The 18,834-nt window shown below is 53.7% G+C and overlaps 1 long non-coding RNA gene across 1 annotated transcript in view; it reads right to left on the bottom strand.

Moving 5' to 3' along the window:
- Positions 1 to 14,980, bottom strand: part of LOC138481094 (uncharacterized) — an 86,739-nt gene extending 71,759 nt beyond the window's left edge. Inside the window, exons 1-4 of the long non-coding RNA XR_011274191.1 lie at positions 14,877 to 14,980; positions 14,614 to 14,723; positions 14,315 to 14,470; positions 13,809 to 14,055 (exon numbers count right to left, since the gene is read on the bottom strand). This is a non-coding gene — a long non-coding RNA (uncharacterized lncRNA). The remainder of the gene's footprint in view (positions 1 to 13,808; positions 14,056 to 14,314; positions 14,471 to 14,613; positions 14,724 to 14,876) is intronic.
- Positions 14,981 to 18,834: the final 3,854 nt, after the last annotated feature.

Genomic DNA, 18,834 nt, shown 5'->3' with positions numbered 1-18,834 from the left:
GTGCCAAATCACTCCGTATCAAGCTGGCCACACGTAAGCACACGGAAGACCACACTCCTGCCCACAAGGCCAAATTACTGCCCCACAGAGCCCCGAGCACGCTCCCACCTGCCATCTGCTGCTGCCTGACTGCCTGCTGCCCACGTGCCCTGCCATTTGCTGCCTGCACATCAGCCAGGGGTGCTGTTGCTGTGGCCACCCCTGCTGGAACCGAAGACTCCGGACTGCGATTCCATCGCTCCACAGCCCAGCCCCAGGACCCCGTTGACCACCCACTCCTGCCTCTGGGGTTGTCATGTCGGGCACTGCAACATCTGGCACCACTGACAACCCCCGGCCAGAGAGGCAGAGGGGCACCAGCTTCAGTGCCAGGGAAGTTGGTGTCCTGGTGGAGCAAGTCCTGGGGCAGTATGATGCCCTCTATGGAAGGGTGCGCGCCGACAAGGAAGGACGGACTTGGATCTGGACCGCCATCGTGACTGCCATCAACGCGGAGGGGGTGGCAGTCTGCGACTTCCAACATGTCAAGAAGCGCTGGGAAGACTTCAGGTCCAGGACCCTGAGCAAGGCCCGGCGCCTGTTGAAGGCAGCGGATGCTAAGGGGCGCCGGGGCCACTTGTCGGAAGATCAGATGAGGGTCCTGGAACGCATATCCCCAGCGCTCCACGTCCAGGTCCTTGAGAGGCAGACCCGTCTGGAGTCGAGCGGTAAGTGTACATGCATCATGATTGTAAGCTGTGCGTGTGGTGATGTGCCAGTAGTGTGCCGGTTGCACATCTGTTTGTATGGGGCCGAGTATGGGTGGGGGTGTACAGGACTGTGAGGCTAACACATGCGAGGGCTGTCATGTGTGAGACATGGATGATGCTTGTGTGTGTCGGCTTGCATGCCAAATGCAGTTGCGTGGGCACACATGTTTGGATGAATGTGTATGTAAGTGGGCATGTTCGTGATGTCACGCATGTATGTTGTTCTCAGCTGCATGTATCAGCACTGTGTACATGTGCATGTGTGTGTATTTGACAAGGGTGCAATAGTGATGCAACATGGATGCATGTGACAGCGGGATGTGGAAGCCTGATTGGCAGATGTGACATGGATGCCCATCGGAACACTGCGACAGTTGGCTGAGGTGTACACATGCATGCAAGTGTGGTGGTGTGCGTGCATGTGTAGTGCACTCCCTATGTTGCATGTGATGTCTGGCTCACCTTTGCCTGCTCATGCTGTTGTATGTGTATGGATGGTGCTGGCAGTTGCAATGTGGCTGTGGTATGGCTCATGTGTGCAAGTTGAAATGACATGTGTGTTGCCCATTGGATGCCATGTCTGAGGTTTGCCAATGCCACTCATGTGCAACTGTCATGTGTGTATGTATCCATTGTACAGTGCCCTGATGCCTGTGTTTTATTTCTCCCTGTCTGCAGCGTCAACTGATGAAGAGGGCGGAGAAGGTGCTGTGGAGCACAGCGGTGGGGATCGCACCGCCAGCCGGAGACGCAAGGCCCGGCTCCCCTCCCAGGTTGTGATCTTGTCGGGGAGTGAGGAGTCTGGTGCCGCGTCCCAGGCCGCAGCTGCCGGGGGGAGGTCCAAGAGGCGGAGGTCAGAGTTGGACTCCTCGGCAGCAGAAGGGGCAGCTGGGACCCCACAGGGCCCAACGGGGGAAGATGGCACGGAGTCATCCAGGTTGGTGGGGGGTTTGGTGGAGGAGGAGGCCGTGCAAGCAACAGAGACGGGGTCTGGAGGTGGGGATTCCACTGGTGCTAGTGGTGCAGTGCAGGGACAGGAGGCAGCACAGGTCGCCGCGGAGGTGCCTGTGTGCAATCCTGTCCCTGATCCTGTCACTGCATCATCTTGCACCAGCAAGGATGCCTACGTCCAGACCCGTTTTCAGGCAGGGGATGAGCTCACGACAACTGGCCTTCTTCTGCCTGCGGATGTGGCTATCCGGGTCTGGGTTGAGCCTGTCCTGACTGGTGTGGCGTTGCGTCAACGGGCCATGCGAGGTGACCTGCAGTCTTTTCATGAGGAGACTGCACGTCATCTCGAATGGCTCGTTGACCGCGTCGGCCTACTGGGACAGGCCACCCAGGACGGATTCCTCCGTTTGATGGGGCTTGCTACGACCCCCTCCTCAACTGAACTCCCTACGCGCCTGTCGTCCTCCGTGCCATTTTCCCACCCATCAGTCACCTGGGTGCCCTGTGGAGTTGCATCTGACGGTGCGGCTAGGCTGGTGGAGGAGGCATCCCTGCCACAGTCGGGAGTCGGACGTCCAGCAGGGGTGGCCACATCAACGACTGCACCCCAGCCAGCGGAGGATGTGCAGGCAGCAGGAGGCAGTGCACAGGCAGAGGCGCAGCAGCAGCAGCAGCAACGTGGTGGGAGCCATGATGGCTCGGGGCCTTCCACATCGGAGGGGCAGGCATCGGCTGGAGGGCAGGAGGACCCAGGACGGGAAGTGTCTTCCGTGTGGCAGCGGTTGGGCCACGCCATAGATGCGGAGCGGCAGCAGGCGGAAGAGGCACGGCTCACGATGGTCAGGGCGGAGAACTCCATGCAGAGGGCCCTGAGTCGTGCTGAGTGCCTCGAGGCAATCCGCAGGGAGTTTGGGGGGAACATGTGGACAGCCCTGCGGACCCTCTGGGCCATGGAGGAGGAGCGCCTCCGGGACATTGAGCAGGAGTTTGATGATGCCCTGGCCCGGAACATCCCGAAGTGAGCCGTCGGACTAGCCCGCTGCCCTTGTAAATAGTTATATAGTTAGTGTTAGGTTTCCTTTGGTTTAGCATTTTTTTTGGACCTTTTGGACAATGGGCCACATTTTTGTGTATAGTTATTTTTTTTAGGTAGTGTTATTAGATAGGTTTCATTTATTCATTTGGGATCATGGACCCTGGATTGTTTATCTGTACATAGTTGACTTTTGGATTTTCAATTTCTATTATGATTTCGCCATGGAGCAATGGTTTTCGATTTTAATTTTCCATTGGATTTACTTTTGTGGACTGTGACTTTGGACACCTTTCCTTTGCATTATGATTTGTGGTTTAGCATTATTTCACGGACCTGCTGTTTCTTTTTTTTAATTTCTATTATTGTTTGTTTATTTTTGATTCAATTTATGTTGTTTTTAATACATATTTTTTCTTCAAAGTTCAATGTGTATTATCATCTCATTGGTTTCATGCATATCATGATATAGGTTTTGACATTCACTGACACCCATTGGGTGTAAGTGAGGGACATGTGTTCATTTCCAAACTTGCAATTGGGCTTCTATCATGTTCTTGCCATTTCTAAGTGGGTGGATGCAATACTCGGGTGGGTGTTTGCCATTTGGAGGCTGACCATAAGGGCCAGCGATCTACATTGTGGTGACATGTTGGCTGGGAAACATGGGTGGGGGCCTGGTGGAGGCTGCCCCTGCACTGCTGGGGTGTGGGGGTGGTGGTAGACATGGAGGGGGGCCTGGTGGAGGCTGCCCCTGCACTGCTGGGGGTGGGGGTGGTGGTAGACATGGGTGGGGGCCTGGTGGAGGGTGCCCCTGGTGGCTGGGGGGTGGGGTGGTGGGAGACATGAGTTGGACATGAGTGGGGGCCTGGTGGAGGCTGCCCCTGCACTGCTGGGGGGTGGGGGTGGTGGTAGACTTGAGTGGGGGCCTGGTGGAGGCTGCCCCTGCACTGCTGGGGGGTGGGGGTGATAGGGGACATGAGTGGGGGCCTGGTGGAGGCTGCCCCTGGTGGCTGGGGGGTGGGGGTGGTGGTAGACATGGGTGAGGGCCTGGTGGAGGCTGCCCCTGGTGGCTGGGGGGTGGGGGTGCAGGGGGACATGAGTGGGGGCCTGGTGGAGGCTGCCCCTGCACTGATGGGGGGGGGTGGTGGTAGACATGGATGGGGGCCTGGTGGAGGCTGCCCCTGCACTGCTGGGGGTGGGGTGGTGGTAGACATGGGTGGGGGCCTGGTGGAGGGTGCCCCTGGTGGCTGGGGGGTGGGGTGGTGGGAGACATGAGTTGGACATAAGTGGGGGCCTGGTGGAGGCTGCCCCTGCACTGCTGGGGGGTGGGGGTGGTGGTAGACATGAGTGGGGGCCTGGTGGAGGCTGCCCCTGCACTGCTGGGGAGTGGGGGTGATAGGGGACATGAGTGGGGGCCTGGTGGAGGCTGCCCCTGGTGGCTGGGGGGTGGGGGTGGTGGTAGACATGGGTGAGGGCCTGGTGGAGGCTGCCCCTGGTGGCTGGGGGGTGGGGGTGCAGGGGGACATGAGTGGGGGCCTGGTGGAGGCTGCCCCTGCACTGCTGGGGGGTGGGGTGGTGGTAGACATGAGTGGGGGCCTGGTGGAGGCTGCCCCTGCACTGCTGGGGGGTGGGGGTGGTGGGAGACATGAGTGGGGGCCTGGTGGAGGCTGCCCCTGGTGGCTGGGGGGTGGGGGTGGTGGTAGACATGGGTGGGGGCCTGGTGGATGCTGCCCCTGGTGGCTGGGGGGTGGGGGTGCAGGGGGACATGAGTGGGGGCCTGGTGGAGGCTGCCCCTGCACTGCTGGGGGGTGGGGGTGGTGGTAGACATGAGTGGGGGCCTGGTGGAGGCTTCCCCTGCACTGCTGGGGGGTGGGGGTGCAGGGGGACATGAGTGGGGGCCTGGTGGAGGCTGCCCCTGGTGGCTGGGGGGTGGGGGTGATAGGGGACATGAGTGGGGGCCTGGTGGAGGCTGCCCCTGGTGGCTGGGGGGTGGGGGTGATAGGGGACATGAGTGGGTGCCTGGTGGAGGCTGCCCCTGGTGGCTGGGGGGTGGGGGTGATAGGGGACATGAGTGGGGGCCTGGTGGAGGCTGCCCCTGCACTGCTGGGGGGTGGGGGTGGTGGTAGACATGGGTGGGGGCCTGGTGGAGGGTGCCCCTGGTGGCTGGGGGGTGGGGGTGGTGGGAGACATGAGTTGGACATGAGTGGGGGCCTGGTGAGGCTGCCCCTGCACTGCTGGGGGGTGGGGGTGGTGGTAGACATGAGTGGGGGCCTGGTGGAGGCTGCCCCTTGCCTGGTGGGGGTGGGGGTGGTGGTAGACATGAGTGGGGGCTGGTGGAGGATGCCCCTGCACTGCCGGGGGTTGGAGGTGCAGGGGGACATGAGTAGGGGCCTGGTGGAGGCTGCCCCTGCACTGCTGGGGGCTGGGGGTGGTGGTAGACATGAGTGGGGGCCTGGTGGAGGCTGCCCCTGCACTGCTGGGGGTGATAGGGGACATGAGTCGGGGCCTGGTGGAGGCTGCCCCTGGTGGCTGTGGGGTTGGGGTGGTGGTAGACATGGGTGGGGGCCTGGTGGAGGCTGCCCCTGGTGGCCGGGGGGTGGGGGTGCAGGGGAACATGAGTGGGGGCCTGGTGGAAGCTGCCCCTGCACTGCTGGGGGGTGGGGGGGTGGTAGACATGAGTGGGGGCCTGGTGGAGGCTGCCCCTGCACTGCTGGGGGGTGGGGCTGGTGGGAGACATGAGTGGGGGCCTGGTGGAGGCTGCCCCTGCACTGCTGGGGGGTGGAGGTGGTGGGAGACATGAGTGGGGGCCTGGTGGAGGCTGCCCCTGGTGGCTGGGGGGTGGGGGTGGTGGTAGACATGGGTGGGGGCCTGGTGGAGGCTGCCCCTGTTGGCTGCGGGGTGGGGGTGCAGGGGGACATGAGTGGGGGCCTGGTGGAGGCTGCCCCTGTACTGCTGGGGGGTGGGGGTGGTGGTAGACATGGTTGGGGGCCTGGTGGAGGCTGCCCCTGCACTGCTGGGGGGTGGGGGTGCAGGGGGACATGAGTGGGGGCCTGGTGGAGGCTTCCCCTGGTGGCTGGGGGGTGGGGGTGATAGGGGATATGAGTGGGGGCCTGGTGGAGGCTGCCCCTGGTGGCCAGGGTGTGGGGGTAATAAGGGACATGAGTGGGGGCCTGGTGGAGGCTGCCCCTGGTGGCTAGGGGCTGGGGGCGGTGGGAGACATGAGTTGGACATGGGTGGGGGCCTGGTGGAGGCTGCCCCTGCACTGCTGGGGGGTGGGGTGGTGGTAGACATGAGTGGGGGCCTGGTGGAGGCAGCCCCTGCACTGCTGGGGGGTGGGGGTGGTGGGAGACATGAGTGGGGGCCTGGTGGAGGCTGCCCCTGGTGGCTGGGGGGTGGGGGTGGTGGTAGACATGGGTGGGGGCCTGGTGGATGCTGCCCCTGGTGGCTGGGGGGTGGGGGTGCAGGGGGACATGAGTGGGGGCCTGGTGGAGGCTGCCCCTGCACTGCTGGGGGGTGGGGGTGGTGGTAGACATGAGTGGGGGCCTGGTGGAGGCTTCCCCTGCACTGCTGGGGGGTGGGGGTGCAGGGGGACATGAGTGGGGGCCTGGTGGAGGATGCCCCTGGTGGCTGGGGGGTGGGGGTGATAGGATACATGAGTGGGGGCCTGGTGGAGGCTGCCCCTGGTGGCTGGGGGGTGGGGGTGATAGGGGACATGAGTGGGTGCCTGGTGGAGGCTGCCCCTGGTGGCTGGGGGGTGGGGGTGATAGGGGACATGAGTGGGGGCCTGGTGGAGGCTGCCCCTGCACTGCTGGGGGGTGGGGGTGGTGGTAGACATGGGTGGGGGCCTGGTGGAGGGTGCCCCTGGTGGCTGGGGGGTGGGGGTGGTGGGAGACATGAGTTGGACATGAGTGGGGGCCTGGTGAGGCTGCCCCTGCACTGCTGGGGGGTGGGGGTGGTGGTAGACATGAGTGGGGGCCTGGTGGAGGCTGCCCCTTGCCTGGTGGGGGTGGGGGTGGTGGTAGACATGAGTGGGGGCTGGTGGAGGATGCCCCTGCACTGCCGGGGGGTGGAGGTGCAGGGGAACATGAGTAGGGGCCTGGTGGAGGCTGCCCCTGCACTGCTGGGGGCTGGGGGTGGTGGTAGACATGAGTGGGGGCCTGGTGGAGGCTGCCCCTGCACTGCTGGGGGTGATAGGGGACATGAGTCGGGGCCTGGTGGAGGCTGCCCCTGGTGGCTGTGGGGTGGGGGTGGTGGTAGACATGGGTGGGGGCCTGGTGGAGGCTGCCCCTGGTGGCCGGGGGGTGGGGGTGCAGGGGAACATGAGTGGGGGCCTGGTGGAGGCTGCCCCTGCACTGCTGGGGGGTGGGGGGGTGGTAGACATGAGTGGGGGCCTGGTGGAGGCTGCCCCTGCACTGCTGGGGGGTGGGGGTTGTGGGAGACATGAGTGGGGGCCTGGTGGAGGCTGCCCCTGCACTGCTGGGGGGTGGAGGTGGTGGGAGACATGAGTGGGGGCCTGGTGGAGGCAGCCCCTGGTGGCTGGGGGGTGGGGGTGGTGGTAGACATGGGTGGGGGCCTGGTGGAGGCTGCCCCTGTTGGCTGCGGGTTGGGGGTGCAGGGGGACATGAGTGGGGGCCTGGTGGAGGCTGCCCCTGTACTGCTGGGGGGTGGGGGTGGTGGTAGACATGGTTGGGGGCCTGGTGGAGGCTGCCCCTGCACTGCTGGGGGGTGGGGGTGCAGGGGGACATGAGTGGGGGCCTGGTGGAGGCTTCCCCTGGTGGCTGGGGGGTGGGGGTGATAGGGGATATGAGTGGGGGCCTGGTGGAGGCTGCCCCTGGTGGCTAGGGGCTGGGGGCGGTGGGAGACATGAGTTGGACATGGGTGGGGGCCTGGTGGAGGCTGCCCCTGCACTGCTGGGGGGTGGGTGGTGGTAGACATGAGTGGGCGCCTGGTGGAGGCTGCCCCTGCACTGCTGGGGGGTGGGGGTGATAGGGGACATGAGTGGGGGCCTGGTGGAGGCTGCCCCTGGTGGCTGGTGGGTGGGGGTGATGGGAGACATGAGTGGGGGCCTGGTGGAGGCTGCCCCTGGTGGCTGGGGGGTGGGGGTGGTGGGAGACATGAGTTGGACATGGGTGGGGGCCTGGTGGAGGCTGTCCCTGGTGGCTGGGGGATGGGGGTGATAGGGGACATGGGTGGGAGCCTGGTGGAGGCTGCCCCTGCACTGCTGTTGGGTGGGGGTGGTGGTAGACATGAGTGTGGGCCTGGTGGAGGCTGCCCCTGGTGGCTGGTGGGTGGGGGTGGTGGTAGACATGAGTGTGGGCCTGGTGGAGGCTGCCCCTGCACTGCTGGGGGTAGGGGTGATAGGGGACATGAGTGGGGGCCTGGTGGAGGATGCCCCTGGTGGCTGGGGGGTGGGGGTGGTGGGAGACATGAGTGGGGGCCTGTTGGAGGCTGCACCTGCACTGCTGGGGGGTGGGGGTGGTGGTAGACATGAGTGGGGGCCTGGTGGAGGCTGCCCCTGCACTGCTGGGGGGTGGGGGTGGTGGTAGACATGAGTGGGCGCCTGGTGGAGGCTGCCCCTGCACTGCTGGGGGGTGGGGGTGATAGGGGACATGAGTGGGGGCCTGGTGGAGGCTGCCCCTGGTGGCTGGGGGGTGGGGGTGATGGGAGACATGAGTGGGGGCCTGGTGGAGGCTGCCCCTAGTGGCTGGGGGGTGGGGGTGGTGGGAGACCTGAGTTGGACATGGGTGGGGGCCTGGTGGAGGCTGTCCCTGGTGGCTGGGGGATGGGGGTGATAGGGGACATGGGTGGGAGCCTGGTGGCGGCTGCCCCTGCACTGCTGTTGGGTGGGGGTGGTGGTAGACATGAGTGTGGGCCTGGTGGAGGCTGCCCCTGCACTGCTGGGGGGTGGGGTGATAGGGGACATGAGTGGGGGCCTGGTGGAGGCTGCCCCTGGTGGCTGGGGGGTGGGGGTGGTGGGAGACATGAGTGGGGGCCTGGTGGAGGCTGCACCTGCACTGCTGGGGGGTGGGGGTGGTGGTAGACATGAGTGGGGGCCTGGTGGAGGCTGCCCCTGCACTGCTGGGGGGTGGGGGTGCAGGGGGACATGAGTGGGGGCCTGGTGGAGGCTGCCCCTGCACTGCTGGGGGGTGGGGGTGGTGGTAGACATGGGTGGGGCCTGGTGGAGGGTGCCCCTAGTGGCTGGGGGGTGGGGGTGCAGGGAGACATGTTTTGGTGATCAGTAGTGCAAGGTGACATGTGGGTTGGCTGGGGGGCATGGCCATGGTGGATGGGTTGCCTGTGGGACATGAGCAGGGGTGCAGGGTAGTCCCCTGTGGTGTGGGCTGCCTGCAGGGGCCGTGGAGGGTTTAGAGGGAACACCTGGGTGGACCCACACGGCCAAGTCACGTGTAGCATTCCCCGGCACCACCTAAATACACGTACCCTGCTGAAATCGCGTGTGAATCTTCCCGTGCACCTCGGAATACACGTACCCAGGCCAATCGCGTGTGTAACTTCCCGCGCACCCCGAAGTACATGTACCCAGGCCAATCGCGTGTGGAACTTCCCGCGCACCCCGAAACACACGTACCGAGGCTAATCGCGTGTGGAACTTCCCGCGCACCCCGTAGTACACATACCCAGGCTAATCGCGTGTGGGACTTCCCATGCACCCCGAAGTACACGTACCCAGGCCAATCGCGTGTGGAACTTCCCACGCATCCCGAAGTACACGTACCCAGGCTAATCGCGTGTGGAACTTCCCGCGCACCCCGAAACACACGTACCCAGGCTAATCGCGTGTAGGACTTCCCACGCACCCCGAAGTACACGTACCCAGGCCAATCGCGTGTGGAACTTCCCGTGCACCCCGAAGTACACGTACCCAGGCCAATCGCGTGTGGGACTTCCCGTGCACCCAGGTACACACGCACACGCTATTTTTCACATAGCGGGTGTCCGTGTTTGTCGGTACCCCTTTGCACCTCATTTGTCCTAGAGGGCCACTGTATGGACCATTCATCATGGCTGTATATGGGTGCTTTTTGTTATCACACATTTTGGCGCACATTTTTTTCAGGCGCAGGGGCGCTACCGCCTGCTTTCTTGTGGCGTACTTGTTTGGCCCTGTGCGCGTCTTTCACCGTGCGCTGGTTTGCCCTATTCGATTCCATGAATACGAGTTGTAGGCGAGCGTGTGGGCGTTCCACGCACTTGCCCCCTGTACTTCCCCCATGACGCCCATATTTTCACGTGTTGTTCCCCATTCCGAGTGTTACGCCCATGTTCCGCCTACTTTTGTGATGTGCGCCGCGCTATGTGCGATTGCGCAGTGGCCGTGGCGCACACTGTTGGATGAACTGTGCGCCGGCGTGCGCGGCGCACATTTTCAGCGCACATCCAATGTTTTTCTTGCGCACGGACTTCCATGAATCGATGTGCGCTGGTTTCCCTGCGATTTTCGCACTTGCACTGCGATTTTCGCACTTTTCCTGCGATTCGCACGTTTTGGCACCTCTGCGCGGGAATTTTCGGCACACATTAATTCCATGAATCGACCCCTTAGTGGTAAATTGGCATACCAAGCAAGTTCCGCATAGATAGTGCCCTTTGATTGGTCAAAGATTCCACACATTTGTCTTGTTTTTTTTTTTTTGTTGTACATGGAATGTACCAGGTGTTCTCTTAAATTGCGTCCCCTCTTAAAGGCAAATATGGGTTTTTCTTGGTCTGGTAGACAAAGTCTGACTATGGGCCAGTATTTGTAAATTATTTTTTTGATCTGAAACGCATGTTGGCCATGAGTTATGGCACATGTGATTTGATTGTTCTCTGTATCCCACATTTTGGGTGTAAGCAGTGAGTCGCGACAAGTGAAACAGGCTCTTTTTAGTGATCTTGCCACCAGTTTCTTGGGGTAGCCACGTTGTCTAAGTCTATCAATTAAGAGGCTTGCATCTTGGTAGAATTTATCTAAGGAAGTACAGTTTCTGCGAAGTCTTAAAAATTGCCCATAAGGTAAATTTTCTTTGATATGTTTGGGATGATCGCTTTGGAAATGTAGCAACGTATTGCGGTCTGTAGCTTTGCGAAAAGTGGTACACACAAGTTTACCTTGATCGTTTTCAATTGTCAAGTCTAAGAAGTGTATGGATGAATCGCTGTATTCAAATGTGAATTGAATGTCTTGACTACATGTATTGAGCCAGGAGCAGAACTCTAGTAGGGCCTCCTCTGTACCTTCCCATAGACATATCACATCGTCAATATATCAACGCCATTGTTTGATGTGATCTCTCCATCTTTTAACTTGATTGAGGACAAATGTTTCTTCGAACTTTGCCATGAATAAAATTGCCAAACTAGGGGCAAATGCTGCCCCCATTGTGGTACCTTTTGTTTGTAGGTAAAACTGTTGATTAAATTCAAAGAAGTTTTTACATAGAGCCAATGTCATGATTTCAATGATGAATTCTGGAGGAGTTGACATCTGGGTATTAGTGGCAATAAGATATTCACACACACAGTCAATTGCCGCTTGTTGGGGAATGATAGTGTACAATGCCGTAATATCTAGGGTGACCAGTAGCTGTTTTCGTTGGTCAAAGTCTAAGTTTTCAAATAGCTGAATTGTGTGCATAGTGTCACTGATATAGGTGTCTGTTTTGCTGCTGATGGGTTTTAAGAAATGCTCAACAAATTTACATAAAGGTTCAAGTATGGATCCGCAACCAGACACAATGGGTCTGCCCGGGGGATTAATCAGGTCTTTATGAATTTTGGGTGGGGCGTATAGGCAGGGTGTTCTGCCTTGTGATGTTTGGAGAAATTTGGATTAATTCTCTGATATCCAGACCCTTTCTAGTGCAAATGCCACCATAGCTGTAATGTCTGTTTTTAAATCTTTAGTCGGGTCTCTTTTGAGTAATTTGTAGCTCTCTGAGTCATTGAGGTGTTCCATTATCATGTGGCGGTATTGGTCTGATTTCATAGATAAATCAGAGAGGGCTTGTCTTTCTAGTCTGGTGATATTTTGGTATTCAGTTGGACTAATTCTCTTGCTAAGTACTCTGAGGTCCCGTAGGACTAATCTTTCAAATGTAAGAAGGTCGTCTGGGACTTGATTGTCCGAAGGCATAAAAATAGATTTGGGATGCAGGCCTGTGTCTTGGACGGTTTCTGTGTCTTCGTGCTCATGAAAAAACAAGCATAATCTCAAAGTGCGTAAAAATCTGCAGATTTCCATCTCACTGTTGTACCAAACTGTGTTACTGGTTGGTACAAACGATAAACCCTTAGAGAGTACTGAAATGTTTGTGGCTGTGGGTTGAGCCTTAGCCAAGTTAAAAATAGGTAATTCTGAGTCTGGCTCTCGGTTTATCTTCTCCTGCATCTCGGTCGTCTGCGTTGGCCTTGAAAGCCGGGGTTCCACAGTGGGGGCCCCCATCCTCCACCTGGCGCTCCTCGGCCTAACAAAGGTTGCAGAGGAGGTGGTGGGAAATTCTGTGGTTGTTGGTGACCAAACTGATTTTGTTGAAACGGGCTGTAGCCCCACTGTGAATTGCCACTTGATGAACTGCTGCTTGACCCTGAAAATGTGACACCTCTCCTCCTTTGTCTTTGTTGTCCTGACTGGGAGTTTCCAGTTTGTTTAATATTCTTAGAGTATACCTCAGTTGTGTAGGGATATATTAGTTCTGTTTTGAACTCTTTGATATCTTTCTGAAATTTATTGGTTTTCCTAGCTAAGGTGTTGGTTTTAAAGATGGCAAATTGTTTATTGATTGCCTCTATTTGATTTTTGGCATCAGTGATAAGTGTGTTGTTTATGAATTTCCTCTCTTCATCTTCTAAGGACTTTTGAAGTTCTAGGCTGATCCTTTGTACAGTTTTTACTGTGAGGACCATGAGGTCTCTGCTACATTTTGTAGCTGTGTAGATGAAGTTTGTGGTAGATTCTTTGTCTTCTAGGAAGAGACAAGGTTCATTTTGAACAATCAAGCCAGTCGGAATTATGGTTGCTCTTAGATATTCTTTTAAAAAGTGTCCGTGTAATTCTCTCCTGAAGACCTTTTTCTTAGGTTTTAAAATGTCATCTCCCGTATTGACTGAGGACACAGGAATATTTGGTCCTGGGGGATCAAAAAAAGAAGATCCCAAAAGTAGGTCTAATGTCTGTTCTTCGGTGTAACTTAAAGTGGCAATTTCTGTAATAATTTATCTGTAGCCTTGTCCTGATCCACAGGTCATGCGGGAAAGTATGCCCATTCAAGAGAAAATGTGTGAATTTGTGTACTAAGGTAGACACAGGTCCAACGTTAGAGCACTAGACACGGTTGCTTCTTCTCTAGTGTGTGGGAGGGGAGGCACCAGTTTCTCAAACTATCAAAGCCAGTTCCCCTAATCCCTATGCTCACCTTACCGAAATGACAACCTATGTTTGTTTAAAATTCAAAAACTGCACCCAAATGTTCAGTGTACCCGTGGTGAGAAGTAGCAGACTCGGGCACAAAATAAACTAATACAAAGAAGGTAGTACTGCTACTGCGGAAGGATCAACTTGATTACTTGTCAATGAATAAAGCAGGACTAATTTGTGAAGTCACAGAACCTTAGCTGGTTTTACTAATGGAATATATCCTAAACAATTAATTAACCCAAAGAAAATGTCCAGAAGAAAAAACCCACATACACATGAGGGGCTTGAAAAATTGATTACCTTGTATTAAAAACGTATATTTACAGATATATACAAAGCAATTTCTTCATTGATTACAAACAAAAACGAATCATAATGTTTTCAAAAGAACCAAAAAACACAATAATACAACTTAGACAAGGTGTTGTGAGAAGAAATTCAAAAGTTTAAACATACAACAAGAAAAAAAGCAAGAAAGTGTTTGGAATGTGCAAGTCATATAACACATATCTATATTAAACAACAACTTGTGTTATTGGGAATATTGTGTTATTGGGAATATTGGTGTGGAAAAGAATTCCTCGGTGGTTACGGTAATCTTGGAACTATCTAATAATGTGGGTTCTATCTAATTCCCAATGTTCCAATGTCTCACCTGGTCAGTTTTATTGGGACAAGATGATCTCAATTTGTTGTGTGCCAACGTCCCAGGGGGAATCTTGGTGGAAGTTCCACATCAAAGGGAAACAATCAACATGCAGTATTGTCTCACTTAACCACAATAATTTGGTTCATAGGTCCCCCTTGCTTGGAAAAATGATGTTTTGGCGGCCATGGCGTCCATCTTGTAACCAAATTAGAGGGACGTGGGAACCGCCTTCTTCAGGGCAATTGAGAGACCCCTGTAGAGGAAAGACCAAGAGAAAAATATGGGTCAGTTGTTCTCTTGGTGTGCTGGTGTTTCCCTGCTGGACTTTTCAGGGTTGATTAGTAAAAAATAGGTGAATAAATCAGAACCTAAAGGAAAAATGGTTGCCTATTATTAAATGCTAAAAAAAGGGATGTGTGAAGGACCTGATATAGGAGACAGAGTAAACATATGAACTCCTATCTGTAATAGGCTGTGATGGGCATATAGAAAAAATGTCTCACCACAGGTACCTTGTGGCCACTCTCTTGGTCGTGCAGGCTCTCCCGACTAGGCGTAGCAGGAAACAGGACTGGTTGCTGTGCTTGTCGGGAGGGGGAGGGGAGAACAATGTGGACCCTCTTGGGCTGGAGTGTGCTGTTCGCGCTCCAGCGGTTGGTAATGGAACTCTGTTAATGGAACGTGAAATAACAGAGATACTAATGAAGTTGAGTTGCATTAATTTTTTGGACCTGCTGGCAACTGTGCCTATTACGGATTTGTATTGGATGTTATCTATAGGTAAATTAATAAATAAATAAAAACGTGGTACCTCGATGTGGAAATTAGTGAAGGTATCCGTGTGTTCCTCTATGTTGCAGAGCCTGAAATGGTGAGGTTCATTTAGAATCCTGCGTCATGCGGTACTATGACAAGAACGGGCTGCAGAATAAAGAAAAGAAATGCCAAATGTATTTAAAAGAACTGGCAATTTGTGTGTCTGTTCGAGGTTAAGTCATACTGTGGTGTGGAGAGCGCAAATTCCAATGGCCCTTCCTGCAAAGAGGTTGTGTGGTGATTTGTATTTCAGATTACCTTGGTTCCTTCTTTGCCGTGTGCAGAGTTAATTCTGTACTTCCAGCTAGCTGCCTGAAGACGTGCGTTTCAGCGTCTGTGGAGCTGCTGAAGTGAATGTAGGCGAAGGCAGGGGGCGGTGGGGGGTGTGTGAGTCTGACAGCCAATCAGAATGCTGAAAGACAACAGAATCCTGATTCGCTGATATGTGTCCAATGCGGAAGTCGTGCCTCCGTTCTCAGCAGAGTATGAAGAATTAAGTTGGACGTGCCTCCACAAATGTTTTGAAGGAGGCAATGCGGAGGTAATGTGAGGACTAGAGGGAAGTATGTGCGCGGTTGCTCTTTAATGCACTGAAAATATTGCGCAATAAAACTCAGCCCTGAGGGGTGTGTGTTACGTGAAATCACGTGGCCCGCAATTCGTACTACTGAAAATGTCCAGTCACCAACAAGGATGGGAGAGCGCATTATACATGCAGGAAAGATAGTGCATCGTGTTGTGCCTCTGTATCTGTATTGATTATCAGATACCTGAGTCAGAATGTGTGAAACTGCATCTATTCCAAAAGGTAAATAAAATAACACGAACTGAACGGGAGACCAGAGTTGGTCTGCACCGTCAGGTTCAGGCTGTGTACTGGGTACTGGCATGGTTGTGAATTGGCAGTCTGGCGTGGAGTGGACCCGCCGTGAAAAATATAGTGTGTACCAAAACAACACAGCACCTTCCCCATTATTGTTAGCCTTCCGAATGTAAATGATCCTGCCTGAATGCTTATAGTTGTGAGATCTCCGTGAGTCTCTGAAAAATAGGGGAAGGAGTGTTGTTAAGTTATGATGGTTATTAGAATTATTTGAAAGGGAGCAATTGGATGCTCTACATCAATCAATTATCTTTGTGGAAACAGTTGTTGTTCATTGAGGCCGTGGGTCACAGAATCCATTCTGTGTATCCATCTGCATTCAAGGTCTAGCAGACGGCCCTGAATGTTGGGTCCGCGGCGAACCCGTTCGAAAACCCACCATTTTATGTCGTGAGTGGTATGTTTTTTCTCCATATAGTGCTGTACTAGTGGAGATGTCATGTTTTTACAGAGGATTCTTGACCGGTGCTCGGATATCCGTGTGCAAACGTTCCGCATGGTCTGACCGATATAGCGTAAGTGGCATGGGCATTCTATGCAGTAAACCACTTGGTTTGTTTTGAAATTTGAAACGTTCTTAAGTGTCCATGTTTTTGTTCCGATTTGGAATTGTTGTAATTTAGTGGTAAATTGGCATACTGAGCAAGTTCCGCATGGATATAGCCCTTTGATTGGTCGAAGATTCCACACATTTGTCTGGGTTTTTTTTTTGTTGTACATGCAATGTACCAGGTGTTCTCGCAAATTGCGTCCCCTCTTAAAGGCAAATCTGGGTTTTTCTTGGTCTGGTAGACAAAGTCTGACTATGGGCCAGTATTTGTACGAACCCACGCCTGCTCTAGGGACTGCCTTTCTGAATTACCGGACAACTGCTGCTAAGAGAAACACGGTACAAACTCAGTCTGTGTTTCTTCTTCATTCTTTCCCAAATCAAACTGTGTACTACACGCAGACCTCCTGTTCGCACTTTCATTCCTCCTTATAAGCGCCGTTGGGTGCTGTTGAGCTTCCGCTCAGTTGTTATTCTACATTCTGCAATCCACACCACATCTGTTTTCTATCATCATTGCACGCTAGATGGTAACCTGTAATTGCCCAACCTCCCACCTTTCCACATGCACTAACCTCAAGGATCAGTGATCTACCTTTTGAATAAATGTAAAGAACAAAGCAGTGCACTATACCAGGACGCTCTGCAGGAAGGAAACAGTGCACCTATCAGACTCTAGTGCTTCCCTCGTGCCGTTCGGGTGCAGTTTCCATATTAACATTCCCTATGCTGTGTTGTTGTTTTCTCTGTTTTGTAACACCTAATCCTGACTCTGACATTGCCCCATTTCTGGTAAGACTCACTATTTTACAGTGCCTTCTCCGTCAAGCCAATTCAAGGTCATTAGTGATTAAACAAGCTTTGTTATCTTTCCCTGTCCCTTGTTGTAGTGAGTCTGGATTGGGTTGTAGAGCTAGCGTACCCTGCCCACTGGCTGACCCAAGAGTGATCTACATTATTTAGGCTGGTTTATCATTTGTCATTCTATATTTTATGTACAAATCATCCTTGGATCTAACCTTTATGTATTTCCTTTACAGCCTGGTTTACAGCGGTGTGCTGCTTCCGATCTTTCATTGGATTTTCCCTTTTGTTATGGTGATTCTTGAATCAGCAAAGGGGCAGATCAAAAGAAAGTTCTCCCTCATGTGAGGAGACCTGGGCTAGGACTAGTCTGGATTCTACGGCTACCCGGCTAAGAAAGAGCCAGTGTGATTCGTCATGTGGGATACTGAGTGAGTCTGACACCAATATGCATACAATGATTATGTCCAATCATCGGCTTAGGCTTGAGCAATGGAGGATCCATCACCTTAGGTCACATGAAACCGGCCTCACTGATAAGATACAATGGTCTGCATTATTATGAACATAATGTTTGCTTTGATTATACTGGGCTCCGGCCCAGTCTGGTATACGCAGACTCTGGGATATTTTTTCAAACATTGTGACATATCTAGTACTTGCTTCCCTTTGCCAGGTAGGCACTCTGGCACTGATTTCAATTGGTCATGAAGTGTTGGAGTGTATTTATGCCCTCTGATCACCCTTGTAATCGGTCATGTGATACATTTGTCTAATCTGTTTTGATCATGTTGACATTTTGCTATGTGTTTCACAGAATTTCTTCCCATTAGGTTGTTCCTGACATCCTTTATAAATATACATGTTTAAGTTCCTTTGTATTTCGTGTCCTTATTTAGTTGTAGATATAGACTTTCATGCATTGTTACATTGGTTTTTACATCTTCAAGATGGCTGCTGGATACGTTACCATTCAACTACGTTAGTAACGCACTTAACTCAATATTGCGAATACCTTCATTGTTATCTGCTGTCTTCTGCCAGCCAGTACTGACCATACTCTTGCGGGTTTACTCCTGATCCCCGGTTTGAGCATGGAATAATTAGAAAGATTTGGTGAATGTTAGTTAAGGTAGCATTAATATTTCACTAGCTTGTGAGCCTTCGTGCCTCTTTCACAGGGGTAAACTTTGTAGCTAGGGTCGAAATAGAGTCCAACTTTCACATTTATTTATGTTTAGTACTGTTTCTTGCTTGGGAGCAACACTGCAACTCAACATGAGACCATCAAAACGCTAATGAGTGAAGGTCAGTTTGATACTCTAAGGGCCCTATTCTCATCCAGGTGTTAAGTACCGAAAAGGACGTTAAAAGGCTTAATGACCTTTTCGGTACTTAAGACCTATTCTGAAGGTGGTGCATTCCTCCGAAGTCAGAAGGATTGTGCCACTTTCGGAATACATGTGGCGGTTGCTGGGATGGGTTGGAAACCAACCTAGCAACCGCCACATTCGTAAACTGGCTTTTTGGAAGCCTATTCTTGTGGCACTATGCCAGTTTAATATGTGTGCAAAACTATTGCACATATATGGTACCCTTTTGGTGCCATTAAATACGAGGAGTGCCACAAGAAGCCTTGTTTGGGGAAAATGAAAGTGTTCATATACACCCGTGTGTTGTATATGAGTACTTTCATGTACACCAAAGTAAGCAGGTTGAAGCTGCTTACTTTGATGTACATTGAAGTGTTCATATACAACACACAGGTGTACATGAACACTTTCATTTACACCAAAGTAAGCAGCTTCAACATCCGGCAATGTTGAAGCTCCTCACGTTGGTGTAAATGAAAGTGTTCATATACGCATGTGCGGTGTATATATAAATGAAAAGTGTTCATATACACCACACAGGTGTATATGAACACTTTCATTTACACCAAAGCAAGCAGCTTCAACGTTGCAGGATGCAACGTTCGA

This window comes from Ambystoma mexicanum, chromosome 5p (genome assembly GCF_040938575.1).
Source record: "Ambystoma mexicanum isolate Mex_15411 chromosome 5p, UKY_AmexF1_1, whole genome shotgun sequence".
In the NCBI taxonomy this organism is placed as follows: domain Eukaryota; kingdom Metazoa; phylum Chordata; class Amphibia; order Caudata; family Ambystomatidae; genus Ambystoma; species Ambystoma mexicanum.
This window is presented reverse-complemented; position numbering and strand designations above follow the sequence as displayed.